Below are 12,995 nucleotides of genomic sequence, written 5' to 3'. Positions count from 1 at the left end.
CCAGCTTTTCATAAAGTTGTTTCTGGATACCGAGACAAGTCCTGGGATCTTCCCACCAAAGACACATTAAGATATTTTGGGGAAGAAGTCTACTTCACCCCGTTTCACTTTTATTGGCCTGTGGGACATGAATGGTGGGAATACAACAGGATTGGCCCACTTTGTCAATTTCATGGAGCCACGTGTTTTAGGGGCATAATTTCAAGGCAGTGCAGAATGGTGAGTGTTAGAGGGAAGCTGGAGGAAAGAGCACGTGGCAAGATGCCAAGGGAGAAAAGTTTGAATAGATATAAGCAATCCACAGATGTAGGGCTAACAGAACTCTTCCCCACGGGAAAGATAGTATCCCACTGTTCTCCATGATATCTCTTTGCTTTTTGTTTTGTTTTGTTTTGAATCTTCCTCCAAATACGCAAGCTTTCTCCTAATAGCTCTTGCCTATTTCCCCTTAAAGAACACAATTAAGACAGCAAGCAGACTCTGGAGTCAGAGTACTGAAATTCAAACTGCAAATTTCTGGCTCCACCAGTCTTATTCACTATGTGAACGTGAGTTTCCTCAATGGGAAGAATTTTAAAACATCATGAGATTATTGTGAGACTTAAGTGAAAGCATCCATGTAAACCACTCACAGGCGTGAAACACCTTGAGTCACCCCAAATCAGCATGTTAGCACTCTCCTGGCGATTCTGGAACTCCAGCTCAAGAAATTCTGCGCAGGCCAACAGAAGCCATCAGCTTGTTAGGCCTTACTCCTGGAACATAAGCCTGGCCCCAGTGGGGACAACCAAGTGAAAATTACAGAGACTCTGGTCTGAGGTCATTCTCTTGCGTTGGAGAGGGTTGGAGAGGGCACCAAAGCGAGAAAACAACCTGGCCCACGTGGTCTCAATTCAGGCTCTTGGCCCATAGCCCAGGCAGCACTAGCAGCCTGCACCAGAGAATTTAGATAATTTTGAGGAAGACATTCCAATAGAGAAAGGGGGGAAGGGAGAAAAGCTGGAAGGGGGATAGGGAATTTAAGGTACGCCTGGGGAAGAAATAATGGCTCAAAATTGTTCACATTTGATGAACACTATGAACAACTATTTTTAAAAGGCATTTAAATTGAGAAGAAAGAAGTCTAACTACTTGCAATTCACAACATTGTGTAATTAGAAAATCCTAAGGGATCTACAAAAAAGTTACTGGAGCTTGTTGCAGTATACAAGGTCAATGTAACAAAAATCAATCATTTTCTACATACTGGAAAAGAACAACTGGAAATTGAAATTCAAAATAAAACTATATAATGCACATCAGCGTCCTAAAACATGAAATGCATAGAGGTGAATTTAAGAACACATGTACAAGACTTGTACGGTGAGCCCTATAAATCAGTGCCAAAGAGAAATTGAAGACCTAAATAAATAGCTACTCCAATGTTCATGAATTAGAAGACCCTGGATTGTTAAAATTGTCAGTTATCCCCAAATCCCAGAACAGTTTTTAATTTGACAAGATGTCTCAAATTTATATGGAAATGCATAGGAGGAACAAAGTTGGAGCACATTGCATACCTATTTCCAAACCTTAGTATAAAAGCAGTTTATAGAATAGTGTGGTAGGTAGCCATAAGGATAGACATATAGGTCAATGAATACAGTCCAGACCCATATGTCAATTGACTTTCAATAGATGTCAAGGAAAGTGTTTTCAACAAATATTGCTGAAACAACTGGATATCCACAGGGGAGAAAAAAAAGTATGATATCCTTAACTTACACCACATGCAAGTATTAATTTGATATGAATCATATACTTTATCCTAAAAGCTAAAACTATAAAATTCTAGAAAAAAATATAATTTTTGTGACCTTGAGGAAGGCAGAGATTTCTTACATACAATGAAAAAAAAAGGCATTAATCAGAAAAGACAGATGTAACTTCATCAAAATGTAGAACTTCTGTTATTCCAAAGACACCATTTAAAAAGAGAAAATATTCACTATGTATCTGACAAGGAACTCATATCCAGAATACCATATATATAAAGAATCCTTACAACTCAGTAATACAACCCAATTTTTTAAATGAGTGAAAGATTTTAATAGACACTTCACAAAGAAGATATAGAAATAAAAATAGAACATGCAAAGATGCTCAGTAGTATTAGTTATTGAAGAAATGCAAATTAAATGCACAATGAGGCATCACTACATCAAATATTTTTAATTTTATTAATTTTAAATATGTGTATTGATCTTTAAATGATTTTTATTGTATTTTTCCATTACCATTTGGTCCCCTTACACCCTCGTGTTCCCCTCTGCAGACACCACACTGTTGTCCATGTTCATGAGTCCTTTACCTTTTTGCTCAATCCCTCCACCCTCATTCTTCCCCCCCAGGTTTTATCCTATTCTCTATCTATGAGTCTGTTTCTATTCTACCTGTTAGCTCAGTTTGTTCTTTAGATTCCACATATGACCGATATCATATGGTATTTGTCTTTCTCTAACTGGCTTACTTCACTTAACATAATGTTCTCCAGGTCCATCTGTACTGTTGCAAAGGGTACAGCTTTCTTCTTTTTCTCTGGCCAAGTAATGTTCCATTATGTAAATGTCCCATATTTGGGGCTGCTTCATCAACTGATGGACACTTGGGCTGCTTCCATAGGTTGGTAATGGTAAATAATGCTACAATAAACATAGGGACGCTTATGTTCTTTCAAATTAGTGTTTTGGGTTTCTTCAGATATATTCCCAGAAGTGGGATCACTGTATCAAAAGGCAGATTCATTTTTAATTTTTTGAGGTACCTCCACACTGCTTTCCATGGTGGTTGCACAAATTTGCATTCCCACCAACAGCGCAAAAAGTTTCCCTTTCTCCACATCCTCACCTGCACTTGTTGTTTGTTGATTTATTGATGATAGCCATTCTGACGGGTGTGAGATGGTATCTCATTGTGGTTTTAATTTGCATTTCTCTGATGATTAGTGACATTGAGCATCTTTTCATATATCTATTGGCCATCTGTATGTCCTCTTTGGAGAAGTGTATATTCGGGTCCTTTGCCCATTTTTTAATTGGGCTATTTTTTTTGGTGTTGAGTTTTATAAGTTTGTTATAAATTTTGGATATTAACCCCTTACTAGATATATCTGCAAATATGTTCTCCCATTTTGTGGGTTGTCTTTTTATTTTGTTGATGTTTTCCTTTGTTGTGCAATATCTTTTTAGTTTGATGTAGTCCAATTTGTTTATTTTTTTTCTTTTGTCTCCCTTGCCTGGGGAGATATATCAGATAAAATATTGCTATGAGCTATATCTGAGACTTTGCTGCCTCTGTTTTAGGATTTTTATGGTTTTAGGTCTAACATTTTTGTCTTTAATCCATTTTGAACTTCTTATTCTGTGTGGTGTAATTCTTCTAGTTTCATTTTTCTGCACATATCTGTCCAATTTTCCCAACACCATTATTGAAAAACTATCTTTAGCCCACTGTATGTGCTTGCTTCCTCTGTCGAATACTAATTGACTATAAAAGTGTGGGTTTATTTCTGAGCTCTCTATTCTGTTCCATTGATCTTTGTGTCTGTTTTTATGCCAGTGCCAGGCTATTATGATTACTGTGGACTTATAATATAGTTTGATAATAGGTAATGTAATTTCTCCAACTTTGTTCTTCTTTCTTAGGATGGCGGGGCCTTTTGCGTTTCTATATAAAATTTTGAAATATTTGTTCTAGTTTTGTGAGATATGTCTTTGGAATCTCGTTAGAATTGCATTGAATCTATAGATTGCTTTGGGTAGTGTGAACATTTTAATGATGTTAATTCTTTCTATCCATGAACACAGTGTTTGCTTCTACATATTTGTACCTTCAGTTTCTTTCTTCAGTGTCTTATAATTGTCTGAGCATGGGTCTTTTAGATCCTTGCTTAGATTTATTCCTGGATACTTTATTCTTTTTGAAGCAATTGTAAATGGGATTGTATGCTGCAATCATTCAAGGCCCGACAGGTTCACACGGGATTTGGGCAGAAGGAAGAATATACGTGGAGCTGTGGGAATGCCTGACATGCCTTTATTTAAGGGTGGGGCAATCCATGCACGCAGCAAACCAAGTGTGGGCTGTGTGTCTCCCCATGGGGAAGTCCTGACCCCCTTATATACTAAGTGCACACAAAGCCAGCAGGGTGCTAAGATACTATATAACAAAGTATGTTTCTGCCCATGCGGGCCGTTCTCAAGGCTATGGGAGTACTGCTTGTTGGGCCCAGTGAGGGACATTGACTGACTCCATTTCCCCTACAGATTGTTTTATTAACTTCCCTTTCTGTTAGTTCATTATTGGCATATAAAAATGCAACTGATTTCTGGATATTAATTTTGTATCCTACTACTTTGTTGAATTCATTTATCAGTTGTGGTACTTGCTTGGTGGAATCTTTGGGATTCTCTGTGTACAGTATCATGTCATCTGCAAGTAAAGACAGTTTTACTTCTTCCTTTCCAATTTGGATGCCTTTTATTTCTTCTTCTTGTCTGACTTCCGTGGCTAGGACTTCCCGTGAGGTGAAAGTGGACATCCCTGTCTTGTTCCTGATCTTAAGGGGCACAGTCATAGTTTTTGTCCATTGAATATAATGCTGACAGTGGGTTTGTCATATATGGCTTTTATTATATTTTGGTATGCTCCCTATCTTCCCACTTTGCTGACAGTTTTTATCATAAATGGGTGCTGGTTTTTATCAAATGCCTTTTCTGCATCTATTGTTATGATCATGTGGTTTGTATCCTTCATTTTGTTTATGTTTTGAATCACATTTATGATTTGTGAATATGGTGCAAACCTTGCTTTCCTGTAATAAATGCCACTTGATTATGGTGTATGATCTTTCTGATGCATTGCTGCATTTGGTTTGCTTACATTTTCTTGTGGATTTGAGCATCTGTGTTCATCAGGCCTGTAGTTTTCTCTTTTTTTTTGTAGTGTGTTTATCTGGTTTTAGAATTAGAAAAATGCTGGTGTTGTAAGATGAACTAGGGAGGCTTCCCTTCTCTTAAATTTTTGGAAATACTTTGAGGAGAGGTGTTAGCTCTTCTCAGAATATTTGGTAAAATTCACCTGTGAAGCCATCCAGTCCAGGCTTTTGTTTGCAGAGAGTTCTTTGATTAATGCTTCAATTTCATTTGGTGTAACCCATCTTTTCAGATTCTCTGATTCTTCCTGATTTAGCTTTGGAAGATTGTATGTTTCTAGGAATTTATCCATTTCATGCAGGTTTTCTAGTTTGTTGGCATATAATTGTCCATAATATTTTCTTACAATCCTTTGTATTTCTTTGGTGTCAGTTGCTATTTCTCCTCTTTCATTTCTGATTTTATTTATTTGCCTCCTCTCTCTTTTTTTTTAACAGTAAATCCTTTTCTTCTTTTTTTTAAGATTTTATTTATTTATTTTTAGAGAGGGAAGGGAGGGAGAAAGAGAGAGAGAGAGAGAGAAACATCAATGTGCGGTTGCTGGGGGTCATGGCCTGCAACCCAGGCATGTACTCTGACTGGGAATTGAACCTGTGATACTTTGGTTCACAGCCCGTGCTCAATCCACTGAGCTATGCCAGCCAGGGGCTCCTCTCTCTTTTTTACTTGATGAGTCTGGTTAAAAGTTTGTCAGTCTTTTCAAAGAATGAGTTCTTGGATTCATTGATCTTTTGTATCATTTTTAAAACTGTATTTCACTTATTTCTGCTATGATCTTTATTATTTCCTTCCTTACTCATTTGGGGTTTTGTTTGCTGTTCTTTTTCAAGTTCCTTTAAGTGGAAAGTTAGAATTTTTATTCAAGTTTTTTTCTCGTTTTGAGGCAGGCTTGTAATGCTATGAATTTCCCTCTTAGGATTGCTTTCACTGTGTCCCACAGATTTTGGATTGTTGTGTTCTCATTTTAATTTGTTTCAGGTATCTTTTGATTTCTTCCATGATTTCATTGCTGACCTATTCATTATTTAATAACATGTTATCTAGTGTCTATGTCTTTCTGTGCTTTTCAGTGTTTTTTCTTGTCATTGATTTGTAGTTTCAAAGCATTGTGATCAGAGAAGGTGCTTGATATGATTTCAGTCTCCTTAAATTTGTTGAGATTTGTTTTGTGTCCTAACACGTGGTCTATCATAGAGACTGTACCATGTGCACTTGAAAAGTATGTATATTCTGCTGCCTTGGCATGAGATGCTGTGAAGATATCAGTTAAATCCATTTGAACTAGTCAGTCGTTTAAGCCCTGTCTCCTTGTTGACTTTCTGCCTGGAATATCCAGCCATTGAAGTCAAAGGGATGTTAAAATCCCAAACTGACTGTATTTCTGTGGATCTCTCTCTTTATGTCCATCAAGATTTGTTTTACATATTTAGGTGTTCCTGTGTTGGGTGCATAAGCATTTATTAGGGTTATATCATCTTATTGGGTGGTTCCCTTGTGATTATATAGTATCCCTCTTTGTCTCTTACTATAGTATTTACTTTCAAGTCTATTTTGTCAGATATAAATATTGCTGCTCCAACTTTTTTCCTTTCCATTTGCATGAAATATCTTCCATCCCTTTACTTTTAGTCTGTGTGTACCTTTCAATCTGAGGTAGGTCTATTGGAGGCAGCATATATATGGGTCATGTGTTCTTATCCATTCAGTTGCCCTGTGTCTTTTGGTTGGAGAATTTAAGCCATTTACATTTAAGGTGATTATTGACAAATACATATTTAGTGCCATTTTATTGTTAGACAATTTTCCTCTGTTGTCTTCTTTTCTTTCTCCTACTCCTCCTTTTCTCCTCCTTTTACTCCTCCTCCTCCTACTTCTCCCCCTCCTCTCCATCACCCTCCTCCTCCTTCTTCTCCTTCTCCTCCTTCTTTGTCCTTCTTCTAGCAAGCCCCCTAACATTTGTTGCAGCATTGGTTTGGTGTTAACAAATTCCTTTAGCTTTTTCTTGTCTGGGAAGTACCTTATTTCTCCTTCAATTTTAAATGATAGCCTTCTTGGGTAAAGTAGCTTTGGTTATAGGTCCTTGCTTTTCATCACCTTGAATATTTCATGTTACTCTCTTCTGGCATGAAATATTTCTGTTGAGAAATCAGATGACATCTGATTGGTGCTTCCTTGGATGTAAATACCTGCTGCTTTTCTCTTGTAGCTTTTAGGATCCTCTACTTGTCTTTAAGTCTTGCCATTTTGGTTATAATGTGTATTGGTGTAGGCCTCTTTGGGTACAACTATCTTGGGACTCTCTGAGCTTCCTGGACTTGTGTGTCTTTTCCCTTCACCCAGTTAGGGAAGTTTTCAGTCATTATTTCTTCAAAAAGTTTCTCAATCCCTTGCTCACTCCCCTCTCCTCCCTGGCAGACAGAAACCTTGGGGCTTTTCACAGCCATATATTATTTGAATTTCTTTCACAGCTCTGGTGCTGTAGGTTGGGGAGCCCAGCTTGAGGTTTAGACCCCACACTTCTCAGGGGGAACCCTCAGGCCACTGAAATATCCCTCTGGAACTTCAGCCGCTGCCTGGGGGTGCCCAGCATGCTCTCTTGCACCTCCTCTGTATTCCCTACCAGTCTCATTATGGTAATGTGGCTTGTTCCATCTGTCCATGGTTATAAGGCTTCTCCCCAGCTAGTGTTCAGTTGGTTATTCAGGATGATTTCTCTATGATTTAGTTGTAACTCCAGTTTGGTCCTAGGAGGAAGTTAGTGAACTTACTCCTCCACCGTCTTGGGTCCTGTTTATTGATTTTAAAGAGCAAAAGGGAGCCCTGGCTGGTGTTGTTCAGTGGATTAAGCACTGGCCTGAGAACCAAAGGGTCTCAGGTTTGATTCTCAGTCAGGAAACATGCCTGGGTTGCAGGCCAGTTCTCCAGTAGGGTGTGTGTGAGAGGCATCCACACATTGATGTTTCTCTTCCTCTCTTTCTCCCTCCCTTACCATATATCTAAAAAATAAATAAAGTCTTTAAAAAATAAATACAGAGAGAAAGGGATAGTGAGAATGAAACATGTGAGAGAGAACTATTGGTTAGTTGCCTCCCATACATACCCCTACAGAGTATAGATCCTACCACCCAGGTATGTTCCCTGACCAGGAATCAAACCCCCAGTCTTTTGGTGTAAAGGATGATGCCCTAACCAACTGAACCACATAAGCAAGGGCTACATCTAATATTTATAAATTTTGGCATTCATGTGGAGTAACTGGCATTTTAATACATGTCTAAAGAGATGCAAATTTGGACAACAATTTAGCTATTTCTTAAAAACATCATCACTTACCATATGACTGAGAAATTTCATTCCTAGGTATTTATTCAAGAGAAGGAAAAGATCCACACAAAAACATGAACATAAATGTTCACAATAGCTTTATTCATAGTATAACTCCAAACTGAAAATAACCCATCAAGGTGTGAATGAATAAACAAATTGTAGTATACTCATGCCATGGAATATTACTCAGCAATTAAAAAGAGCATTACTATACATGCAACATGAATGAATCTCATATACTTTAGCTGAGCAAAAAAGGCAGACAGGTAAGATTACGTAGCATATGATTACATTTATACAAAACTTCAGAAAAGGAAAATTTATGATGACAAAATAAGAACCCCAGAAAAGTTGATTCCTGAGGCTGGAGATGTGTGTGTGGGTAGAACAAACTGGGAGCAGACACAGGAATCCTTTTGGAGTAATGTAAATGTAATATTCATCGATTGTGGTGTTACACATGCATAAACATTTGTCAAAACTCATTGTACTAAACACATAAAACAGATGCATTTCTTTGTGTATAAATTATTACTTAAAGTTGATTTTAAAGTATCATGAATAATAAATATTTTAAATTATAAAATTTACAATATTATTGGATTTTAGCATGAAATTCAAATACTGTGGCAGAATTACCTTATAGGTTACAGTTAATAGTTTCTTTCAATGATTTCTTTAAACCTTTGATGATGTGAAATGTAACTTATTTTCACAATGTTTTTTACAAAATTGAATGTGACATTTTGAAAAGAGCTTTTAGTGACTTCCGGCCAAGATGAAAGCGTAGGTAGACACACTGTGCCTCCTCGCACAACCAAAACTAAGGACAACAAAAATTTAGAAACAAAAAAACAACCAGAACAGAGAGAAATGAACTGTATGGAAGTCTGACAACCATTCAACCAGACCGGTAAGAGGGGCGGAGTCAGAAGCCTACGGAAAGGGGTTGAGGGGTCCCGGCAGGAAAAAGCAGTGGCTGGCAGATGCAGACACGCAGGGCGAAGGTGGCAGTTGGCGGACCCCAGACACTCAGGGGCAGCTGACGGACCTGGTGACAGACCCTGGGCGTGGGAGGCAATGAGCAGAGCCACTGAGGCCCACAAGGCAGCTGGCTGTCCGTAGTCATACATTCACGCACAGGTACGCCAGGAGAAAACAGGCAGTGACACAGACCACGCAACCCAGGGCCACAGTGCTGGGAAATAAAGCCTAAAAGCACTGATTGAAAACACCTGTGGAGGCTGAGGTGCTGAGAGAATCTCCCAGCCTCACAGGAGAGTTCCTTGGGGAGATCCACAGAGTCCTAGAATGTACACAAGATCATCCACCTGAGAGCCAGCACCAGAAGGGTCCAATCTGCTTGTGGGAAGTGGCAGATGGGACTGAAGTCCTAGAAAGAGTGGAGCAAGCACCATTGTTCCTTCTCTGACCCTGCCCACACATACAACATCACAACCCAGCATTGGGGTTGCCCCGCTTCAGTGAACACCTAAAGCTCCGCCCCTCAATACGTTAACAGACAAGACCAGACCAAAAAAAAAAAAAAAAAGGCTCAGACAGAACAAATCAAAGCCTCACAGCCAATACTTTTAAGTGACCAAGAGATAGCCAACCTATCAGATGCACAGTCCAAAGCACTGGTGATCAGGATGCTCACAGAATTGGTTGATTTTGGTCATAAATTAGATGAACAAATGAAGGCTACGATAAGTGAAATGAAGAAAAATATACACAGAACCAATAATGATGGGAAGAAAACTGGGTTTCATATCAATGGAGTGGACCAGAAGGAAGAAAGAAATAATTAAACAGAAAAGAATGAAGAAACAAAAATTCAAAAAAATGAGGAGAGGCTTAGGAACCTCCAGGACATCTTTAAACATTCCAACATCTGAATTACAAGGGTACCAGAAGGAGAAGAGGAAGAGCAACAAGTGGAAAAGTTATTTGAACAAATAATAAAGGAGAACTTCCCCAATCTGGCAAAGGAAATAGACTTCCAGGAAATCCAGGAAGCTCAGAGAGTCCCAAAGAGGTTGGACCCAAGGAGGAACATGCCAAGGCACATCATAATTACATTACCCAAGGTAAAAATGAAGGAGAGAATTCTAGAAGCAGCTAGAGATAAGGAAACAGTCACCTACAAAGGAGTTCCCATCAGAATGTCAGCTGATTTCTCAAAAGAGACCTTGCGGACAAGAAGGGGCTGGAAAGAAGTATTCCAAGTCATGAAAGGCAAGGACCTACATCCAAGATTGCTCTATCCAGCTAAGCTTTCATTTAGAATGGAAGGGCAGATAAAGTTCTTCTCAGATAAGGTCATACTAAAGGAGTTCATCATCACCAAGTGCTTATTATATGAAATGTTAAAGGGACTTATCTAAGAAAAAGAAGGTAAAAAATATGAACAGTAAAAAAAGACATCAAACTCACAGTTATTAACAACCACACATAAAACAAATAGAACAGGAACAGAATCACAGAAATGGAGATCACATGGAGGGTTAGCAACAGGGGAATGGGAGGAGGAGAGGGGGTAAAAGGTGCAGAGAATAAGTAGCGTAGATGGTAGGTAGAAAATAGACAGGGGGAGGGTAAGAATAGTATGGGAAATGTAGAAGCTAAAGAACTTATGACACATGGACATGAACTAAAGCAGGGGGGAATGTGGGTGGGAGAGGGTGTGCAGGAGGGAGGGGAGTGAAGGGGGAAAATGGGACAACTGTAATAGCATAATCAATAAAATATTTAAAAAAGAAAGAAGAGAACTTTTAAATATTTTAATAACAGGCATGCTAACAGACTTGTAAAACCTCTTTAAAAGTAAAAAATTAGTTTGTACAGTGTTCGTAGAGATGATACCCAACTGAATAAAAAATGGTGGTTGTCCTCATGAAGTTAATACTACTTTGTAATGGATAACAAAGTCATACAAATAAATATGTTCCAAAATATGTTAGTAACATACCACTTCTCCTATGCCAGGTACTTCAACTGATTTAATCCACACAACACTCTTTACATGTAGGTATTAATATTCACATTTTACAAATGGATAATTGAAGTCTAGAGATATTAAGAAACTTGCCCAAGGTCAGAAACTAATAGTACTAACTAACTTCAAAAGTACTTTTGAAGTTCTGCCTTACTCCAAAGTCCATGTTCTATTGTCAAATGCAGAATAAAATAAATTGTAAAAGTGAATGGCAAAGTATTGTGGGATTAAAGAGCTATCAGAAAGTGTAACTGGTTTGGAGGCTCAGAAAGGCTTCCCACATACAGGACATCACTTGAATACGAGTACTTGAAGGATGAGTATGATTCCAACAGACACACTGCAAGAAGTTACTGCAGCCTAAGGGCTTGCCATGAATATGGGAACAGGAAAACAAATAGTTTTAGGAACACAACATTGTGCAGTTTGACCTCATCTGAAAAGTATTGGGAGAAAAACAATAGAAATAAGTTGAGAACTACTTTATTTATTTATTTATTTATTTATTTATTTATTTATTTATTTATTTATGAAAACTTTTTAATTCACAAAATTTGAGTATGAGATATGAAACCAGTGTTCATTAATATTTATATCAGTTAGGAATGTGCTCTTCTGAAATCAGAAGAAAACTTATCAGACAATGGCATACAAATAAGGGGTTGATTTTTTTTTTTCACACTAGGTCCAGAAATCATTCAGTAGGACTCTGATACCATCAGGGATCACATTTCTTTTACCTTGCAGCTGTGTTAAAAGGCAGTGGTAAACTTCTGAAGACTTGTGGGAAAAAAAATCATTAAAGAAACCTCTTTTCAAAGGTTTGGCAATGGTACATTGATAGATTGGCATGGATGGGGTGGGGTAGTAAGGCAGAAAATGAGTTCAGTAGTTTAGGAGAGAATAAAGGCCAGAACTAGGTTGGCGTTCAGTTTTAGTATAAAGAGGGAAATGAATAAAAAGTTATCTTGAAACACAACAGAGTCAAAAATATGTTTTTATTTATTTGCTGAAGCAAAGGTGTCATAGGGAGAGATTGTCTACGTGAAATAGTCTATTTTATAAAGCAACATCCCTCTGACTGTGGAAGAGTAAAAGATTAGAAAGATAGAGTGGAGAAATTAGGTTTCAAAGAAAAAAGACACTTTATTTGGATAGGAATAAAGGAACTGGAGAGATATTTTGAGGTAGAGAAAAGAAAATTGATGTAGCTAACCTAATTGAAGGCAAAGAGGGTTTGACTTCTGAAAACATCTTTTATCAATCTATATGTACCAACCCTCGCATTTAGGATAAAAACTGATTACTTAGCTTTACATTCTGGGCTCTCTACTATAACTCAAGCCCAGGGGAGCCAATAGAACATTATTTCTTAGTACGTATTTGTCACTAAAATACTATGATCCAATCAATGAGGTCTGTTCATTGTCCATGAACTAATCCAATTCTCCATTCTTACCACCCTACCCAAACTGCTATTTTTGCCTTCTTTCTTGTGTGTGTAAGTCTCACTCACTCTTCAGGGCTGCATACAATACCAGATCTTTCAAATGGCTTTCCCTAACCACCCAAGTTCATCCTGGTTGCTTTTCCCCCCAACTAAAACAGTTTGTATTGATAAAATGGTATTCATTTTAGCAGTTAAGTATAGATTGTCTTCTGTTTTTACTTAACTTACACTTGAGTATGTTTTGTCT

The sequence above is a fragment of the Phyllostomus hastatus genome, unplaced genomic scaffold (genome assembly GCF_019186645.2).
Source record: "Phyllostomus hastatus isolate PE091 unplaced genomic scaffold, TTU_PhHast_1.1 phas_scaffold_1674, whole genome shotgun sequence".
NCBI classification, from domain to species: Eukaryota; Metazoa; Chordata; class Mammalia; order Chiroptera; family Phyllostomidae; genus Phyllostomus; species Phyllostomus hastatus.
The sequence above is the reverse complement of the archived record's forward strand: the minus strand, read 5'-3'. Positions refer to the sequence as shown.